The 20,591-nt window shown below is 41.6% G+C and overlaps 2 long non-coding RNA genes across 8 annotated transcripts in view; one reads left to right on the forward strand and one right to left on the reverse strand.

The window, feature by feature from the left end:
• LOC109255839 (uncharacterized) overlaps positions 1-2,162 on the reverse strand; it is a 26,811-nt gene extending 24,649 nt beyond the window's left edge. For all 3 annotated transcript variants that reach the window (XR_008424217.1, XR_008424216.1, XR_002075360.2), the window contains exon 1: positions 1,936-2,162. This is a non-coding gene — a long non-coding RNA (uncharacterized LOC109255839). The remainder of the gene's footprint in view (positions 1-1,935) is intronic.
• LOC109255838 (uncharacterized) overlaps positions 1-8,370 on the forward strand; it is a 23,909-nt gene extending 15,539 nt beyond the window's left edge. For 4 of the 5 annotated variants that reach the window (XR_002075357.2, XR_002075359.2, XR_002075358.2 and 1 more), the window contains exons 4-6: positions 2,850-3,034; positions 4,398-4,454; positions 6,402-8,370. This is a non-coding gene — a long non-coding RNA (uncharacterized LOC109255838). Of the gene's footprint in view, positions 1-2,849; positions 3,035-4,397; positions 4,475-6,401 lie in introns of all 5 variants that reach the window. The other variant, XR_008424212.1, reaches the window with a different exon arrangement.
• Positions 8,371-20,591: the final 12,221 nt, after the last annotated feature.

Here is a 20,591-nt window from a genome sequence, read left to right on the forward strand (position 1 = left end):
GTTTTGTTTTGTTTTGGCTCTTTTGGGGATAATTTCATGAAATATACTGAGTCAGCAATCCATTTCAGCAAAGCAGTAGGACAAATGAATGGATTTTTGGACTGCCTTGGGTGACAGAATAAGATATTTGGGAGAACACTGGAAAAGTGGGGAGGCTAGAAGGGGTGGATATGTGAAAATGTTCCATGGCTTTAGCCTCAACTCTACCCTCCTTTGTCACTTTGGTGAGCATTTTGACAATGAGAAATATTGATGACAAACTTAATCTTATTTGAAAATGAGAATCCTAACAGTGCTTGTCTCATAGGGATATTGCAAAAGCCAAAAGAAATAATGTGGGTAAGAGGTGTAATACTGTGCTTTTCATTGTGTGAAGGCTCAACAAATATCAGCTCTTCAGATATCACTATTACTCCACTTTTAAAATGCTATTGTTAAAATCATCCCAATTGGTGTTTCTAAATACTTTCTAATAACTAAGCTAATATGCTGTGAAGTTCTTCTAGGGTTAGAGCATTCTGGTGAAGCATATTAGACACTTTCCTGAGTCAATACTTCTTTTTATGACAAAAATTATATGCCTATTTGGAACGTATCTAACCCCAAAACAACCACCTGAGGGAGTGGGTGGAGACAGGAAACAACTTTTTAGACATTAATCCTAATTGGATAAATTTACAAAACAGCTCATTGCTACATCCGAAGGGTAGTTTTTATCTAAGTGGAATGACCAGAGAATGTAAGAAAATTTCTTCCTGTAAGAAAATGTAAGAGAATGTAAGAGAATTCCTGTAAGAGAATGTAAGAAAATTCCTTGGGCATTTACCCAAGAAATGCTGCCCTTCAGAACTGGGTCCCATAGGTGCTTTACTCACGGAGCTTCTTTGTCTCCTCCTTTTGGAGCTTTTCTTTCACACCGCTCCCCCATGTCACCCTCCAGTAACTGTCTGCTCTTTCATGAAGGGCCACATAGGGACTGACCCACAGACCAGCTGGAGCACATGGTCCAACATTTAATAGCAAGGCAAAATGCCAAAGCCTCAGGGCGCCTGAGTGGCTCAGTAGGTTGAGCGTCCAACCTCGGCTCAGGTCAAGATCTCATGGTTCATGGGTTCGAGCCCCACGTCGGGCTCTGGGCTGACAGCTCAGAGCCTGGAGCCTGCTTCAAAGTCTGTGTCTCCCCACCTCTCTGCCCCTCCCCTGCTTGCATTCTGTCTCTGTCTCTCTCTCAAAAATAAATCAAACATTAAAATTAAAAAAATGCCAAAGCCTCAAGCAGAGACAAAAGAGAAACATAGTTTCCTTCATGGGGAGCTAGAATGGCTCTAATTCAGATGAAGCCCCAGAGTGAGACAGATTTTAATTTCAGTATCAGTCAGTTCAGATGATACATTTGCTCATAAGCTTAGGCTGTATAATGTTATTAAATAATACGTATTTCACGGGATTGTAATGAAGACGAAGTGAAATAATATCTGTAAAGGACCTCACAGATTGGCCAGCATGTAGTAAACATTTAATAATCAGTTGCTCTTCCTGCTTTTCCCTCATAATACTTGGTTTCTGACCTCTTTGCAATCACAAAAGTCAGTCTTCCGCAGACTTCATGACAAAGACTTAGAGAAGAAAAATGGTCTGAACAATTTAGACAACTGTCTTTTCCCCTAAAACCAAGGGTGGCATGTTTGTTCTAAAATACCTAGATTGTCTGTACAGTAACACTTTGGTTTGTGAGCAGAATTTGTTCTGGGGACATGCTTGCAATCCAAAGCACTTGTATATCATAGCGAATTTCCCCATAAGAAATGATGGAAACTCAGGTGATTCCTTCACAACCCAAAAATATTCATATAAAAATGATCACTGTAATGTAATATAAAATAATAAAGAAAATACAAAATGTAAAGAAAAATAAGCAAATTAACCTGCACTTACCTTTGAAAACCTTCGTGGCTGGTGTGAGGGAGACAAGAGAGAAGAGGGTTATTACGTAGGACGACTTTCACTATCATTAACGGAATCACTGCCATCTATTGGCTCAATGGAATCTTTCTCTTTTCGTGCAACTTTAACAAGGAACCTATCCAATGACACTTGCTTTTGCCTCTTTTTGAGGATTTCACGGAAATGTGACATTGCATTGACAATCACCCACAATCCCTCAGTGGAGAGAGAGAGAGAGAGAGAGAGAGAGAGAGAGAGAGAGAGAGAGAGAGAGAAGAACCATTGGCTCAGTTGTGATCATGTGACTGTCGGCGTCACATACTACTCGTATTGCAAGATATCACTCATTTATCAAGTTAAAATTTATTAGACATGTTTGTTCGTCTTGTGGAACACTCACAGAACAAGTTACTTGCAATCCAAGGTTTTACTGTATCACTTAATTTACTCAGGTGCTTGGTCAATCTACACTTCTCTTTCATGCAATTGGAAAACATTAAAAAAGTTGTACATACAGGGATGCCTGGGTGGCTCAGTCAGTTAAGCGTCTGGCTCCAGCTCAGGTCATGATCTCACAGTTCACGAGTTCAGGCCCCATGTCAGCCGTGTGCTGACAGCTCAGAGCCTGGAGCCTGCTTCAGATTCTGTGTCTCCCTGTCTCTCTGCCCCTCCCCACCTCGTGCTCTCTCTCTCTCTCTCAAAAATAAATAAAAATATTTTTTAAAAAGTTGTATGTACACACACACACACACACATATGTAAGTTTATATGCTATACCTTCTGTAACCTTTTGCTCATCTGTTCTCTCCGACTTTATAAGCATGTGAGGTGGGTTTTATTTTTCATATTTTTTAATTTAATTTTATTTTTTAAATTTTTTTAACGTTTATTTATTTTTGAGACAGAGAGAGACAGAGCATGAACAGGGGAGGGGAAGAGAGAGAGGGAGACACAGAATCCAAAACAGGCTCGAGGCTCTGAGCTGTCAACACAGAGCCCGATGCGGGGCTCGAACTCACGGACTGCGAGATCGTGACCTGAGCCGAAGTCGGATGCTTAACCGACCGAGCCACCCAGGCACCCCTGTGAGGTGGGTTTTATGTTTCCTATTTTATAACTAAAGGAATAGGGGGCACAGGGAAGAAGCAACTTGACTGAGCCAAAGGCCTTGCAGCTGATTAGGGATAGAGCTGGGGTGTTCTGACCCCTTGGCAATTTTTCTTCCTCCATACTGCTCTGAAGACTGTGGAAGGGAACTGCACTTGAACTTGGCGCCAAAGGATTCCCAGCTGATAAGTAACCAAAGGAAACAGCGTGGCTGAAATCCAATTAAAAGTTAAAATCCCACTGGGCAATCTCTCCTTAACTGACGACAGGAATTGCTGTCACTGCCCTGTCTCGCCACTTTGCAAACAGCAGGGATGTTAGCAAGAGCTCACGGTGAACAGCGAATGCTTCCCAAGGGAGCAGTGATTGCTTTGGCTGGATTCTGCCGTGGCTTTTTTCTGGTGATGAAGAGGCTGTAGTCAGCCAATCAGGGGCGGTAACCATTTTCTAATAACCACCTCAGGCTTTTGGCACCAAATTCTCTGGCACTGTCTGGGGAAGCTCTTTATGCTACTTCATGCTACTTGTCAAGTCAAGCTGTTTGTCTCATTTTTCTGGGAAACTGGACGCTTCCCGTCAAATCGCTCACCTCAGTGGGATCCAGCCAGCAAAGTACTCCAAGAGGATGCTGATTGTCTGTGACATGTTTTCAAAAATGACCCCAGTTTGTATGGCTTTCCTATGGTCCCATGTTGTGTGAAATCAGGATGTGGTCCTGAGTTAATGACATCAGGAAGCACTCTGATGCTTGTATTGCCTTCTTGGTTTTCTTGAACCTCACATGGACTGGCTTCATCCTGTGCGGGAGTCCATAGCTCTGCACCTTCCCTCTCCACTTCCCGTGCAGGCCTTCCTCTGGTTTGTGGGCTGTTAGGCGTCCTCTTGTTCCTTCAAGGCTCACACTGAGCCACTGGTCAGAGTTTTTGTGGGTGGTTTCTGCTGCCTGCTTATCATCCAACCCCAGTCTCCGGTGTTCCTTCCCAGTTTTTAAGCCTGCAATAGCTCTTTCCCAGTTTGTCTATAGCTTGCCCTTTCAACTCTCCCTCCTGCCTTCATAGTAGGTAAGAAGGAGTTACCCTCCTTTTCCAAACCTTGATTTTGCAATACCGTCATTTTTGCCGAATTGTGTTTATAAGACTAATGTAAGTAGGTTAAACTTGGTATCGGTTTGATGACTTCGTCAAGATTCCTTGCCAGGGTGTGTGTGTGTGTGTGTGTGTGTGTGTGTGTGTGTGTGTGTGTGTGTGAAAGAATCTGCCTAAAATCTTTGCTAATCTAGTTTTCTCCTAAATGCAGTTACTCATAATGCCTCCTAAAACAAATTCTCTACATTTGTCATTTGGCAGCCTCCTGCTGTCACTCTGGAGCATTAATAAGTCTGAAGATTAGTCTTCATAACAGAAGTATGAAAGTTCTGATGCAGGTAAATACCACTGAAGACTTGAAATTTCAAGGAAGTTTGGAGACTTTTGTGGAGACTCTTAAGATGCTCTCTGTCAGTTACCACAGTGAACTCTCTCCCCCTAGTGTATATTATGCTCACACTGAATCATTCCATGCGGGTACCATATATGTTTCTGATCTGGGTAGATAAGCCAGATTTATAGATTTAAAGGAGTCTGTATCAGCTGCTGCCGGGAAGTTTTTCTTTCTTTAAGAGCCCGTGAAACTTAATCCTTGACATTTCAGGAGCTGCAGTTTGTAATAAAATCAACTTTAGTCTAGACCATGGTTATATGGTCCTAATAACATGGTAGAAATAAAGGGCAAGCCCTTATTCTAATTTCTGACATCCCTACAAATTTATGTTGTATGTCTTTAATTGAAGGATTTATTGCCTTTCCCAATAAAAATAATTGCAAATTTTAACACTTTCCTCCAACCAAAAATAAAATTATAAGGCTTTATTACTTTTCCATTGCTCTTAAAGATTTCAAGGTTGTCTGGGGGCTTCCCGAGGGCATTTACTGTGGTCTGATTCAGTCATTACTTTATCCTCAGAGACTTAGATGGCATCCAGAGCATATGGAAAGTGCCCAATGAATGAAATGAATGAATGAGTGGAACCAGATAGAACCAGAGTCACCTTTTAGTGGCCTACCTGTATAATTTCCGGGTAATGTAGTATTTTAAAAGGGACAGTGATAACACATTTCTAAAAGGAGATGAAGGGCATATTTAACACTTTCCAAGAAGAAGGAATGCAGCTTCTATCACTTGATCTAGGTCTTTGATTACGGAGGCATTGAGAATTCCCTGTGGCTGAACATGGGCAAAACTTTTAAGGCGAGCTGAGGGCTCAGGCTGCCTGGTGGACATCAATACTCCCATGGAGCACTTTCCAAGAAGAAAAGTGTGGGCTTGCTGTCTTTTCATCAAAACTCCTAGAATTTGGCTGACTGCCTGGTTTATCCCAGGACATTAGTCAGCCCACAAATCCCACATTTGTTTATTCAGTCCAGAGCAAGTGAATACTGCCATTCTCCCATCTCCTTTGTTGGCAAATGCTTTGTTAACCTGAATTGAGCTCTGCAACACAAAATGAAGTGACTAATCTTTTGGGGGTTTCCCCCTCCCAGATTCTCTTATGAGCAACTAAATTGATAGGCCACAAAGCCCCATACTGTCGTTTTCCCTCATGCTGCCCTTTTATTCTGATGGTTCCACATTGTACTTAAGGAAACCAATACCTTCCAGAGTGTGGTTGAAGTGGCGCCACCATTAAGAAAAGGAGGTTACTGAACTTTTTAGTCTTGTGAGAAAATGTTAGCAAGCAAAGGGAGTTGAGTTTGATTATTTATGCTTACGCAGTCTACTACTGGGCATTGGCAATAAGTGTCACCTTGTACTCTCAGAAATTTTTCCAATTCTGAACACGTGAGTCTGAAAGCACAAGAGGTAGGAATCTTAACACAGACAACCAATTTGGATGACCACATAGTTCATATGTCGTGGGTCTGGAATAGAATTTAAAAAGGATGTATATCCTTAATCACTAGGCTATTTGTGTATCTTCAAAGATCTGTAAAGACCTGGAATTTTCAGCTAAAGTTTAAGGATCTGTGTTTCTGAATTGTCATTGACCACGAAAGAGCGGTTAGTTTGGAAGACAGTTGAGGTACAACCTAGTACACAAGAGAAGAGGGGATAAAGGAAATCATAATATTTAACATTCTTGCCGTAAACCCCAGCCATTTTTACAGCATGTTGTACATAGCAGCTGAGCAGATAATTCTCATTAATAGTTAGGCCTGTGGAAATTCTGTTTGGTTCATAAAGCTTTGATTCTGTGTTTACCATTGATAACCTGTTTTTTTTCTCTCTCTCTTCTTCCTTCAACTCTTGACCAGAGCTACCTTCCAGAGGATTTCTTTCTACCACACTCTTCCTCCCCAGTGTGAGAGAATACAAGTACATGTTGATGTTTGAAGCAAGAACATTCAAGAACTTCTGCCTGACTTTTAACCCAAGGCTTGGATTAGTATAATCTTTCTAGTTTTTAGTGTGAGGCTCAGGGATCACAAAGGTTGCTTCATCCATGAGACTTTTGTGATTTGTTATTCTATTTTCAGACCTGAGATCTGGAAGAAACCGAAATGGGTTTTAAAATAGCCATTAGCTCAGGAGATACATAACCAAGGCCTGTGGCAAGAGCTTTGCTTTCATTACCCTGTTTTTCAGTCATATAGTCTGAAAAAAAAGAAAGATATTAAAAAAAAAGTTTGTTTCCCAAGAATGATCACTCCCACCATTTTCCTATAGAGGAACAGGAAAATGTGTAAATAATTCCTGGGCTTGAGTGCAAATGATGCATGTGCTGGAAAACAGAAATCTAAAGTCATAAAAGATTTTGTCCTTTGCAGATACTTCTCCAGACGTGAGTTAGGTATTTTTGGATTTGACTCATTGCAAATCTTCACTGCAATGAGTCACCTGGATGGCTCAGTTGGTTAAGCATCCAACTCTTGGTTTAGACTCAGGTCATGATCTCACAATTCATGGGATGGAGCCCTGTGAGGCCCATGATGAGGCTGCTTGGGATTCTCTCTCTCCCTCTTTCTCTGGCCCTCCCACCCCCCGAATCTCTCTCTTAAAGTAAATAAATAAACTTAAAAAAAGGAAAATCTTCATTGAGCACCTTGTGCATACCAAACATTCTGCTATGTTATGAGGGTTTGGGGGCCTCCACTATAGTCCAACTGGGGTACAGGAAGGATGAAGAGAGACTACATGTAAATATAGCACAAGGCAAAATAAAATATGGTATACAACACGCTATGGGATATACTGGGGGAAGAGGTCCTATTTTATTAGTGGAGTCAAGATATGCATTACCAAGGTCATGGCATTCTTGCTGGGTCATGAGGATAGAATCTTGGCAGATGAGGAGGCATTCCAATGCAAGAGAATAATAAGAGCCAAAGTGCAGCTGTGAGAAAGTTGAAGGGAACTATGACTATTGCCAAGCAGGGTAGGGGCAGGGAAATGAGGGTGGCTGGGTTTATATAATGAGTACTGAGTCTCATGCACACAGTTGAGCGTGCCACCCTCCTTGAACCACTGTTTACTGCAGAACCATGGCTCCCCCCTGGCTCTTCACTAGTCTTACCACTGCTTCTCAGTCACCTTTCCTGGCTGTTCTTCCTCAGCCTGAGCTCTACATATTGAACAGCTTCAGCATCCCATTTTTAGCTCTCTTCTCCTAACTTGCTATCATTTAAATACTAAATATTTAACATCTACATGACAGTGGCCTCTAGATCCATAACTCTCCCTTGACCCATGCCCTGACCTCTAGGCTATATATCAAATTGTCTGCTGGACATCTCCACTGTGATAATTTGTAGGCCCAGATTAGAACTCTTGATTCTTAGCTTCCACCCAAACTCCTCTGCTTTGCTGCTGGAAATCCTCCTCTTCCACCAGTCTTTCCCATCTTAGTTAATGGGCTCGCCATCCACCTAGTTGCTTAGGGTCCCCTGAACTTGGAGTCACTCGACATATGGCCTTACCATTTAATAACACATATTGTGAGTTCACTTCTACCCCACCCCACACAAGTGGCTGTTGGTTTTTGTTATAAGCCTCATGGTGGTAAGATTTGCCTCCAAATGCACATGAATTGTTGAGACAAAAATAAATATTAAATTTAAAAAATTGATTTTCTGGAGATCGTCTCTTGATTCCTTTCCAGAAATTAACTCCCAAGTTGTCCAGAAGAGCCTTGTTTTCTTCAGTTTGCACGCACGTTGCAATCTGTTTTTCACATCTTCCAAAAGAGTTTTCACATTCCCTCGCCTTTCAGACCAAGCTGCTGTGGATTAGGTACACAAATACATGTCCTCATATATCTGTCATAATAGTGAAAATGACAGTAACGATAAAAATAATAGTATTCCTACTGCTAGTAGGACTCAACAGCATCTATTCAACCTTGCCATGCACTGTAATAAACACTGTATATTCACTGCTGGTTTAAACCTCACAGTGGCCCTCTGGGGTGGATACTGTCATTGCCTTCATTTTTGACCCGCTTAAGGTCACACAGATGGGAAGTGGCAGAGAACCAAGATGTGAACTTATTTCTGCTGGACTCCAAAGCCCATGTTTTTAACCGAAAGTAATTTAGAACACTGCACCACTGAACAAAAGTCGTGGCAGCTTCTAGTTCATAGAATATTTTGGCTGACCACACTCAAGAAGACATAAAGAATAGAGCCCTAGAAAGGTGGTGTAGTTTAATGAATCAATCCTATTTACCTACCTTCCATAGGACTCAAGGTGTATTCTTATGTAATTTTATCTGGGAGGGCTGCCCAAAAATTGCCGTTCATTTCATTTTCTCCCCTTCTCAGTCTCTCCGATGGTCACCTTCACTGACATCAGAAATATAAAGAGAGAAACCAGGGAGAAACATGAACTTAACAGGAAAGCAAAAAGAATTATTAGAAAAAAATTCCCGGAGAGAACCATTCTTTGCAGCCCTTTCAAATAATTTGTTTCTTTTTGGATTTGATAGTGAGAGTACCACACAAGCATGAATGAAAACAGAAAGATATTGAATCAGTCAAGATAAGCCAGGTTATGCTGTGGTAACAAGAACCTCAAAATCTCAGTAACACTTAAAAAACAAAGGATTATTCTCATTCATGACACATGCTCATCCATGGTCACATCAACGGCTTTTTTTATTCAGCATCAGTTTGTACCCCTATCTCTTCCTTCTGGTCATAGGCCCATTTTTTGGTCTTCCTGTAGAAACTACCCCAAGGAAAATCTGAACACAGAAGTTCTCTGAACTGTTGGTTTTGTTTGAGGCTCTAAGTGCTTCCCTGCAAAGCTGATTACCCCCCAGTGCCTTCTTCACTTGGGATCTGGACCATCTTGTGGTTGAAATAGTCTAATATGTATTTCTTGGAGATATCTTTGGCTCTGAGAGTTCCCCCAAGTGAGACAGTATTCTCTAGTTTCAAGCAAGGGTTTTGGAAGCAGATGGGAGTCTGAGGTGGCTTTGTCATACTAATTGTGTGACATAGTGCAATGTCTTAACCTCTCTTCCAGCTCTAGTTTCCTTATTTGAACTAGGTTGTCATTCATTATTTGAACAGGGGGAAGTAATTGGATTTGAGGGAAGGCAGGAGATAATATTAGTAGAAATTGTTGATGAATTGGGTGAGGCAGAGGGAGGAGGCAGGATGACTACCAGGTTTCTATCTCAGGCAACTGGGTGGTGATGCCTTTTATTCAGGAGGAGATAAGAGAAATGATGTGTGTGTGTGTGTGTGTGTGTGTGTGTGTGTGTGTGTGTGACAGAGAGAGAGAGAGAGAGAACCACACAGAGAGATGGACATACAGAGAAAGATGTCAAATGTCAATTTTGGACATGAGGATCTGAGGTGCTTTGTTGATAGGTATATAAGTGGAAATTTTGAGTTGAAGTTTTATTTTATTATTTAATTAAAAAAATTAAAAAATGTTTATTTATTTTTAATTTTTTTTATGTTTATTTCTGAGACAGAGAGACCCATGAGTGGGGGAGGGGCAGAGAGAGAGGGAGACACAGAATCCGAAGCAGGCTCCAGGCTCTGAGCTGCCAGCACAGAGCCCAATGTGGGGCTCGAACCCATGAACTGCGGGATCGTGACCTGAGCCAAAGTCAGACGCTTAACCGACTGAACCACCCAGGCACCCCATGAAGTTTTAATGATATCTAGGACAGAGGTCTGGACTGATTAATAGAGACTTCAGAGTCCTTTGCATAAGAGAGATAATTGGAGCCATAGTAGTAGATGATATATACTTCTGAAAATGAGGAGACAAGAGAGCCTAGGGTGAGGGTTGAGAAATTTTCTCTTTAATAGCCTCATAGGGTAGAAGATTCTTCAAAGCGAGTTTGCTCTCACGATACCACAATTTTCCTCTTACATTTCTGTACATCCTTTTTCTATCGGTGAAGAAAACGATTATGTTGTTTGCTTAGAGTAGGGAGGCAGGCTCTGATGGGGTCCTCAATAGGGATACTTAGGTTTAAAATAATGGCCAAGGAAAGTAGGAAGGACAGTTGATCAAGTGAAAGGATTGAGGAGATGTACTGAAGTTCTAAAATCAGATGCCATATGTTTGTCATGACAATAATCTGAGTAGTTATAACATATTCTTCATATTCTTCAGGAGTGTTCTGCTTTGAGGTACCAGGATGACATTGACCCTATGTTGGGAGTTGGCCTGATAAATTCAATACAGGGAGATACATGCATAGATTTGAGGACAATGGTGGTGAGTAGTTCATATGCCCAACTGTTTGTAGTTTCTTTAGAGGAAGGCTGAGAGACTGTGGGGGAAATTAAGACTCAGGAACTGAAGGACTCAGTGAGTTTGAGGACTAGGTGTGTGCAAGGGAGGATCCTGAAAGGCATCTGGGTCAGAGAATGCAATGTTTGCAGTTAAGATTTTGGGTGTGGAGCCATTCTTGGTGATGACAAAGTTCAGGATGTTTCCCTGGCAGCGTGGGGGAGTCTAAGCTGAGTGAAAGCGAGATGTGTTATTGTGTATTTGAGGTCAAGGAACAGTTGATTGAAGGTGTTGGGTGGATTGCCCGCAGAGATACTGAAGTTTTCTAGATGTGGCCAGGAGTGGGGTTGAGGAGGAAAGAGGAGTGTCCTGCCCTAAAGAATGTAACCAGAAGGTCAGCAGATGATAGAAACGTAGAATTGTACATGGTAGTATAATCAGATGGCATGGATACCAGAGTGGAACTCTGGTGGTTCTAAAGTAGATCAAAGAGCTCATAGCTTGTCACTCCTACCCTTAGTTCTATGGGAGGTGAAACACATAGCATAATGTGGGGAGATGCTTTGCTTTTAAGTTTTTTTTTTTTCCTTTTACATAAAGTAAGGAGATTCCCGAAGGCATAGTGGTTTGAAGAGAGAAGCCAGAGAGAGGAAGTACAGAAATTAAGGGGTTAAGAACAGGGGAGGTAAACTGGCCTTCTTCTGGCATAGGAGGATTATAGGAGTGGAAACCTTGATTGAAATTAATTGACCACAGATATTCCAAAGACGGAGTGAGTCATTTGGTGACAAAGATGTCTGAAGGTCTGAGGTGGGATCTGGCCCGGTCATGTGTGGGTGGGCTCGCTGTGTGGGAACTGGGGTCATGAAGGATGTGAGCATGGTCTGTCTCCTGTGTGCAGGGTGGAGGGATCAGGCCTCTTATCCCTGGGGTGGTCTCATGATGTGATGAATGGCCACATGCAAGATAGTTTCACTTAACATCTCATCTCTAGCCTCATGATAAAGCCGAAAGGTGGCCACAGCGATCAGGATAATAAAATATCTGCCTTTCTTCCATCCCTGGAGCTGAGAAGATTCAGTGAAGTCATTTGTGGAAAAGCACTTTAAAAACTGTAATTGCTAGATGTGTGTTAAGTTTTATTGTTACCCACACCTTTGATGTATTTCTCTGTGTGCTCATCTGTGTATGTGTAACATATTCCCTAGGATAATAAGAGCTTCCCGTTGATAAAGCCAAGATTCTTTATTTATAGCGTTGGGCTGGCACCTGGGCTGATTCTCTTCGGTGATTATGTAGTCTTGATGTGGACTGGCATCTTTCCCTGGAGTTGGTCTCCCTCAGCAACTTCTCATGGCCAGAAGCTCCATCTCTGTATCTTTCTGTTACAAAGCCTGGATTCCCTTCTAGACCACCCACCAAGTTCCTTGCTCCAGGCTTAAGAACGCCTCCAGCTCCTGGCTCATTTGCAGAGCTGAGCTGACTGGCATGCCTTAAGCCAAGATTGCCAGGTTCCCCTGGATGAGTTGACAGAAGACATCCACCGGAAAGTGGTGCTAGACTCTGAGAATTGCAGTTTGAAACTGTCTAAAATCTTTCACGGAGACAGGCAGCTTTGATTCTAACCAAGAGAAAGGCATTCCTTTCTGAGTATTTCCTACCTCCCTTTGAAATTGAACTGAGACTGTACTCGAGTTTTTAGATGTTGGACATTCTTGGAAGGGGAAAGGCAGCTTCTGTGGTGGAATAGACTTTTTAAAGGGTAATTTCCAAGCAGGTTCATTAGCTTTGTTCTATCATCACTTTCCTACAGATGGTGATTTTGTTTTCCTTTCACGGCCTGGGACATGGAGACTGTTCTTCTGCAGAAACCACATGCCTTAGAGTAATGGGGTGCACCTATCTCTATCGTGCAGCGCGATACGACACGCTTGGTAAACGAGGAAGAAGTGCCCAGATTATTTTTAGTAAAATGTGATTTCGTCTCGAGAGAAGAAAACTCGGTTATATGTTCCCTTTTCTCTCTTAGCTTACAACATTATGTGATGTATGTATTCTATGCTGGGTGGGCTCATACCCCTGCCTCTTCATTCCGGAATAAGGGCCATTTTTGGCCTTCAGGTAGAAACTGCCTTGAAGAATCGCCTAGAGACAGAAGTTCTTTGAACTGTCACTGATTTTGTCTGAGGCTTTGAATCCTCCCCTGGAAGGCTGGTGACCTCCCAGTGCCTTCTTTCTCAGATCGCTCATGTTGACTTCTCTCCAGCAATTCTGATTTTATCCATTTGAATCTCCCCTGACTTCCTTTACAGCACCATCTGGGTGACAAAGAGTTGACATTTACTAGGTAAACATTAATGTGTTTAAAATTCTCATTCAACTTACATTTTCTGCCTTGGTAATGCTGCTCTTCTGGCTTCTTGAGAATTTGCCAAACTCTATGCTTATCCTTTATCACGTCACTCCAAACTGCGTGGGGCATTCCCCTCAGAGCACAGGGATTTGGGAGGTGAGGATTTTTGTTAGAGTCTCCTTCTCTAGAATCAGCTTTGGAAGAAAAACCCCAGTTTCCAAGGATGCACAGAATTTTTGAATCCTCATTTTTTTTTGTAAGTCAGGGAAAATTTAGCATGAGTGTTCCTTGTGGAATGGTACAGGCTGTTATGTTCAGACAGATCGTAGCATGGATTTTTCTTACTATAAACAGACAGATGTATAGTGCATCTTTTATTTAGGAGACTGGACTTAATCATTGCCATCTTCAGTACTTAGTGGTGTTGCCAAAATGGTGTGGTCAGAATGAGGGAGGGAATAAGTGAAGCTTCAGAGAAAACATGAGCTGGGTTGAGTCATGTAAGCAAGTATCTCAACTTTCTCACCTAACGCAGCACCGAAGTGTGTTCCTGCGACCACAGAGTGCCGATTTAAAAAGAAACTGAAAAAGGGGCGCCTGGGTAGCTCAGTTGGTTATGTGTCTGATGCTTGGTTTCGGCTCCAGGTCACAATCTCACCGTTTGTGAGTTTGGGCCCACACCGGGCTCTGTGCTGACAGTGTGGAACCTGCTTGAGATTCTCTCTCTCCCGCGCTCTCTGCCCCTTCCCCACTCACTCTCTCTGTCTCTCTCTCTCTCAAAAATAAAGTTCAAAAATTTTAAAACAAAAATAAAAAGAAACTGAAAAGGATGAACACACACACAAGCAGCCATGTGTCTAGGAAGGATGTAGAGACGTGAGATACGAAGGCAGGCTAAAGCATCTCTGGCCACAGAGTTCTCTGTGCTGGCCACAGGAGTTCCATAATACTTATTGATTGGATTGTTTTTTGAAAGACTACAATGATCTACCGAGAAAGGAGCCTAAAATGTCTTACAAATCTTAAATAAGAAGAAACAGGCTTTAATGTTCCATATTCAGCTATAAAACACAAGTCCAAAAGCCGGCTGTATGTTGGGGTCCAGATGAAGAAGGTAAAAGGAGTCAGTGGAGATGGGCAAGTGTCCAGAATCTGTTTCTATTCTCCTTTTCTTCATTCTTCCCAAACTGAATCAGACTACTCCACAGTCCTGTTTTCCTGTTCACAGCTGTGAAGACAGTAGGGTCCCGGCCCTCATGGACCTTATAGTCATTCAAGGAAGGCAAACATTGAAGAAATAACTGTAGGTGTGAAAAGGGTCAGGGAAGGAAAAGTTCAGGATGCACGGGGGCGTAATTGAATTCAAGAGATCATGGGAGGTATTCCTGAGGAACTGTGAGCTGAAGGAAAAGAAAATTTGATTAGGTGACACTGAGGAATCAGGCAGGGAGTGGGAGAAGGATATTCTAGGCAGATACGACAGTATGCACAAACTTGGATTTGAGAAAGTATGGTTCATTCAAAGAATCTGAAAGGTGGAGTTTTAGAGCATAATTGTATGTTTTAGGTACAAAATGGGAGTCAGTAATGTTCTAGTTTGGAGGAACTAAAGTTCATTGATTCATTGATTGAATCATTAATGTTTATCAAATGATTGCTATGTTTCAGGCATTGCATGTGGCCCTGAGGATGTAAAGTTGAATAAGGATGTTCCTGCCTTTCAAATGCCAATAATCCTTGGAGAAGATATGCAAACATGTGAACACTATACAATATGATATGCATGCCCTTCAAGGTAAGTGAGAAGGTTTAAGTACAATCGAGTGGTCAGTTTCACTTGAGGGGAGGGCTGTAATCAGGGAAGATTTCCCAGGGAAAAGTTTGGTGCAGTGGGTATAAACATTTTTCGGAGAGATAAGGAAGAATCAAGGCATCTAAGACAGAGGGAAGACTGTGTACAAGGGCAGAGGGACCTGTGACGATAGAGTACAGGGAAGAAGCTACAGTCGGGCAGAACTAAAGCGTGGGGCACATGATAAAGTGCCTGTTATTTGTCATGGCAAATGGCAGTAGGAGCCTGAGTTTCCTCCAAACAGTTAACTTATTCTTATACCCTAAGATAGACATTAACAGAAGCTCACAGAACCAGAAATCAATGCACGTGTAAGTGACCTAAAAGGTATTTTGTCCAGTGTAGTTGTTGACTTTGCCTGACCCAAAGGACTTGAGTTGGGAGCACATAGGCCTAGAGTAGCTGACAGCCATCTTGTGACACACGGGGCCTGAAAGCAGAGCCAGTTTATAGGAACATAAGAGAGAGATGGGAGAAAATTAGATCCTGGTGACATTATTCAAGCCGCTGGATTAAGCCACACCTGAAACAGGTGCATTTCTAAATTCTTCAGTTACAAGAGATAAGTCAGTTTGCATTTTTTGCTGAAGTCAGTTTGATACATATATATATAATATATATGTATAAATGTACATATATATGTACATATAAATTATATGCATGTATATATTTTTGGTCATTTGCAACCTAATAGATATATTTGGCCTCTTAATTTACAGTTCAGGAGACTAATTTTCAGTATGCTAAAGTGACTCACTATCAAGTGGTTAGTCAAAAACTGAGACTAAAACTCAGGTCTCTTGACTCAGAGGCCAGATTTAGGAATATCCAGCATTTAAAAAGCATATGCTTGTGAAGGCCTAAATAAACATGTATCTAGAGATCTGTTTTGAGAGAACCACATATTTGAGAGTGTGACTGAGTTTAGTTTTAAAATGACATTTCCAAGTGACAACGTTGCAGAAAGTGCATCACTTCATGGTCTACTTGCCACTAATCATCATTGTGACCTTGGGTGTATCTCTGGGCCTGTGTTGCTCATGGGATGTAATTATCTTTAATTCCTCTTCCATTTCTATGATTTGAAGAAGAAGTACACTCAATGTTCAATTACCCATGGTGAATCTTACATATTCCTACATACTCTGGGCTAATCTTCCTTCTGGATTATTTTTGATATTATTGGGTTCAATGCCACAAATATTTACTGAACACTGATCATGGGCTAGGGGTTGCAAAAGAGAGTAGTTATTTCTAGTCAGTATTACTTACATACTTTTGTATTCTCAGATGCAATTTGATATTGTTTGTAGCCCCAAACAGTCCAGGGAACGTGTGATCCCAAACAAGAGCAGGGTTAGAGAGAGGGCTCGGCTTGACTCTGTGCATCAGTAGGAGAAGTGAGGCTGTTGTCGGCACTCAGAGGGAGGCATAGAGCAGAGTCCTGAGGAACACAGGCAGGTTGGAAATACATTTCCGTCTGAAACAGAATTGGGGTTGAATCATAAGTCTTTAGAAGATCAGCACCATACCTATCACTGTGGATACCTTTGGGTCCTCTAAAAAAATTTTTTTTAACGTTTATTTGTTATTGAGAGAGAGAGAGACAGACAGAGCATGAGCAGGGGAGGGGCAGAGAGAGAGGGAGACACAGAATCCAAAGCAGGCTCCAGGCTCTGAGCTGTCAGCCCAAAGCCGGACGTGGGGCTCAAACTCACAAACCGTGAGATCATGACCTGAGCCGAAGTCAGACGCTTAAGCGACTGAGCCACCCAGGAAACCCACCTCTGGGTCCTTTAAGAGTGGTTGTCTCCAAGTTTGGGAACAATTTACTAACAATTTTCTTTGTATGATATTATAAGCACTTAATTGGCTGATGAACTCTTTTGGATAATTTTTTTTTGTCATATAGCAATTAATGTGATCCACCCAAGTAATTTTTTAGCTTGTAGTCCGTTTCTTAGCCTGTCCACAAACAGTTCTGTCAGCTGCACAGTGACCCGGAATTCTGCAGCCCCACCTGAGTCTGGGGAAGGGGCAAAGACGCCGGCTGGGCAGCTTGCTGGAGCCAGGTGCTGTCTCCTCTCTAACCACGTTGGCCTGTGTGACCCTGCACACGTGATGTAAGTTCTTTAAGACTTAGTTTTGTCATCAGTAAAATGGGAATAATGGTATCTCTCTCAAGGGATTGCCCAGCACAGAGCCTAAATAAATGTTATTAGATAATAGTGTATGAGTGGGGTTTCGTTTGAACTGTGGTCAAGTGAATTATTAGGTTCCAAAGAAGGAAAATGACAGGCGCACAAGACAGCCTAACTTGTAAGGTCAATATACAGAATGAAGACAAACCACAGTTTGATAATTTCACTTGGCCAGAGGATAAAAGTCCCAGGTTGTCCCAGCTTAACTTACTACTGTGCTTTGTAACTCTACGAATGTTATTTAACCTCTCTAGATTTCTATATTTTCATAGCTAAATTGAACATAATATTGCAATCCTATTTTATAGAAACTAAAAGGAGATAGTGAATATTAAAATCTTTGTGATAGAAAACATGAATGTGAAAGTTCATGTTAATATGGTACAATTAACCTTAAAAATTAATATGGTTATATACCTTTCCTTTTTTTTTTTTAAAAAAAAAATTTTTTTTAACGTTTATTTATTTTTGAGACAGAGAGAGAGCATGAATGGGGGAGGGTCAGAGAGAGGGAGTCACAGAATCCGAAACAGGATCCAGGCTCTGAGCTGTCAGCACAGAGCCCAACGCGGGGCTCGAACTCACGGACCACGAGATCATGACCTGAGCCGAAGTCAGCCGCTTAACCGACTGAGCCACCCAGGCGCCCCCCTTTCCTTTTTTTTTTTTTTTACACAATACACGTTATTTTATATCCATTGGCCTCTGCCACTTATTAAAATAATTCTTTTCTCTGTTTATTTTATTTTATTTATTATTTAAAAAACAATTTTTTACATTTATTCATATTTGAGAGACAGAGACAGACAGGGCACAAGTGGGGGAGGGGCAGAGAGAGAGGGAGACACAGAATCCGAAGCAGGCTCCAGGCTCTGAGCTGTCAGCACAGAGCCCGACGTGGGGCTGGAACTCACAAACTGTGAGATCATGACCTGAGCTGAAGTCGGACGCTTAACCAACTGAGCCACCCAGGCGCCCCATCTTTTCTCTGTTTATTAATTTCTGTGAGGCTAACACTGCCTTTGTACTTTATAAAAGGGTTCCAGAAAAGCAGTATTTGTCAAATGTTTCCAGCAAAAGAGTTAGAACCACTATACCGTTGAAAATAGATAACTATTATTAACTTATTTTTTTCTACCAAGAAAATAATTGTTTCCTTCTAAGGAACTATTAATTTTTAGGACAATATTTTAACTATTCAAAAGATTATCTGGGACATGTGTCAAGCCTTTACTTTTTTCTGCTAAATATTTCTTATTTTTTTTTTTTTAATATTTCTAATAGTATCTGTGCATCTAAGCTGGGAAACTGCAAAAATCCCCTAACATTTTCAGATCAAGCCACGTGTATTTAATATACACCACCTCAAAGAGGAAAATAACCATAGCACTCTGTAGTGAGGAGAGAACCGAGAGATTTCTAAGAATATATGGGTGTAACTTTCTGTTAACTGAGAGTGATTGGCATTTCTTGGAAATCTGCCTCTAAAATAACCTGTTTGCAGCCCCTTAGTTTTGTTTGGTATAAAGGAAACTGTCGCTTACCCATTCAGCTACCAGAAGCTCTCTTTACCATCTTAACTGCCTATAGATATATTATATAAAATTTATGTTTGGGGCACCTGGGTGGCTCAGTCAGTTAAACTGTCCACCTTCAGCTCTGGTCATGATCTCACAGATCGTGAGATCTGTGTTGATAGCTCAGAGCCTGGAGCCTGCTTTGGATTCTTTGTCTCCCTCTCTCTCTTTGCCCCCTGCCCCTCAAAAATAAATAAGCATTAAAAAAATTTTTTAAATTTTTTTATTTAATTTAGCTTTTTAAAAAACACATTCTTTCTGTTTCAACTTGAGAGTTGACTGAAATAAGACAATGTATGTAAAACTAAACTGTGGTCTAGATCTAAAGTCATTACACACAACTAGGGAATTTTAATAAAATTTGAGGTTTTGGAATTTTAAGATCCTATTTCCAAAAGGAGGAGTTTTGTTTCATCTCATATGCTTGGCCAAAGAGCAACTATATGATACTGATAAAAACAGTAGTCCCAAAGAAGAAAGAAGACTTAGAAGAAAAAGTCAAGCCGAATTGATTTTGTCTGCAGAACCTGGTTTAAAGGGGATTTTGAAATTATCACCAGATGTGATCTTTGATGAAAGAGGTTGGGGAGGGAGGTTTGTGTAAAGCACTTGAGAAACCTACCTGGTCACTTTGGGATACACAGCACACTCGAAGTCTAAACCTCAGACTTCATATACTTGTTTCCTTTTGCCTCCCCAGTAAAGTCTTCATCCATCCCAAGACTCTTAATATGTTGCTCAGGCAGATACCACTGCTGGAAGCCGGAAGCTGGAAGCTGGCAGTGGAGTGGGGTGGGGAATGAGTTTGGGGGATCGTTTTTGCTTTTCTTGGGCTTTACTGGATATCTGTGCTTCCCTATTTCCCACCCCCCACCTCCCCCACCATCCTCAGCTCTGAGTTCAGAGAGAGGATCTGCACTCTCTGTGGGCCGTGGCTCAGAGAAAGCGTTATCTGGTCTCCTAAACCATATGGATCAGTTCGCCATGAACTTTCATAGGCTCCAGTCCGCACATTAGACTTTCATCTGGTCTGCCACTGACATTCTAGACCATTGTTCCTCCATTTCATGGGCACACTGTTGGTGGTAAAAGAGAGGATTTTAGATGCTACATGGGTAAATCTTTTATTTTGATTGTTATATATTTAAAAATATTTTTTTAACGTTTTATTTTATTAGAGACAGAGACAGAGCGTGAGCAGGGGAGGGGCAGAGAGAGAGGGAGACACAGAATTCAAAGGAGGCTCCGGGCTCCAAGCTGGCAGCACAGAGCCCGATGTGGGGCTTGAACCCACGAACACGAGACCATGATCTGAGCCGAAGCCAGAAGGTGAACTGACTGAGCCACTCAGGTGCTCCTTGATTGTTACGTATTTTTAATGCATAGGAAGAACATTCATTTCCATTGATGCAACGATATTAAGTTTCTGTAATGTCTTTAATTCTTCTTCATTTTAAAATTTTTAGTTTTTATTTTAGAGAGAGAGAGAGAGCACAAGCAGAGGAGAGGGGCAGAGAGAGAGAGAGAAAGAGAGAAAGAGAGAGAGAGAACCCCAAGCAGGCTCCACAATTAGCATGGAGCCTGACGTGGGGTTCAATCCCATGACCCTGGGATCATGACCTGAGCCAAAATCAAGAGTTGGATGCTTCATGGACTGAGCCACCCAGGCACTCCTAATTCTTCTTTAAATGCATTTATTCACATTACAAGTGTGTGTTGATTTAAAGACAAACATTAAAAGAGTTCTGGAGGATCTCAGGTGTGGC

This window comes from Panthera pardus, unplaced genomic scaffold, assembly GCF_024362965.1.
Source record: "Panthera pardus isolate Hobbes unplaced genomic scaffold, ASM2436296v1 HiC_scaffold_20, whole genome shotgun sequence".
In the NCBI taxonomy this organism is placed as follows: domain Eukaryota; kingdom Metazoa; phylum Chordata; class Mammalia; order Carnivora; family Felidae; genus Panthera; species Panthera pardus.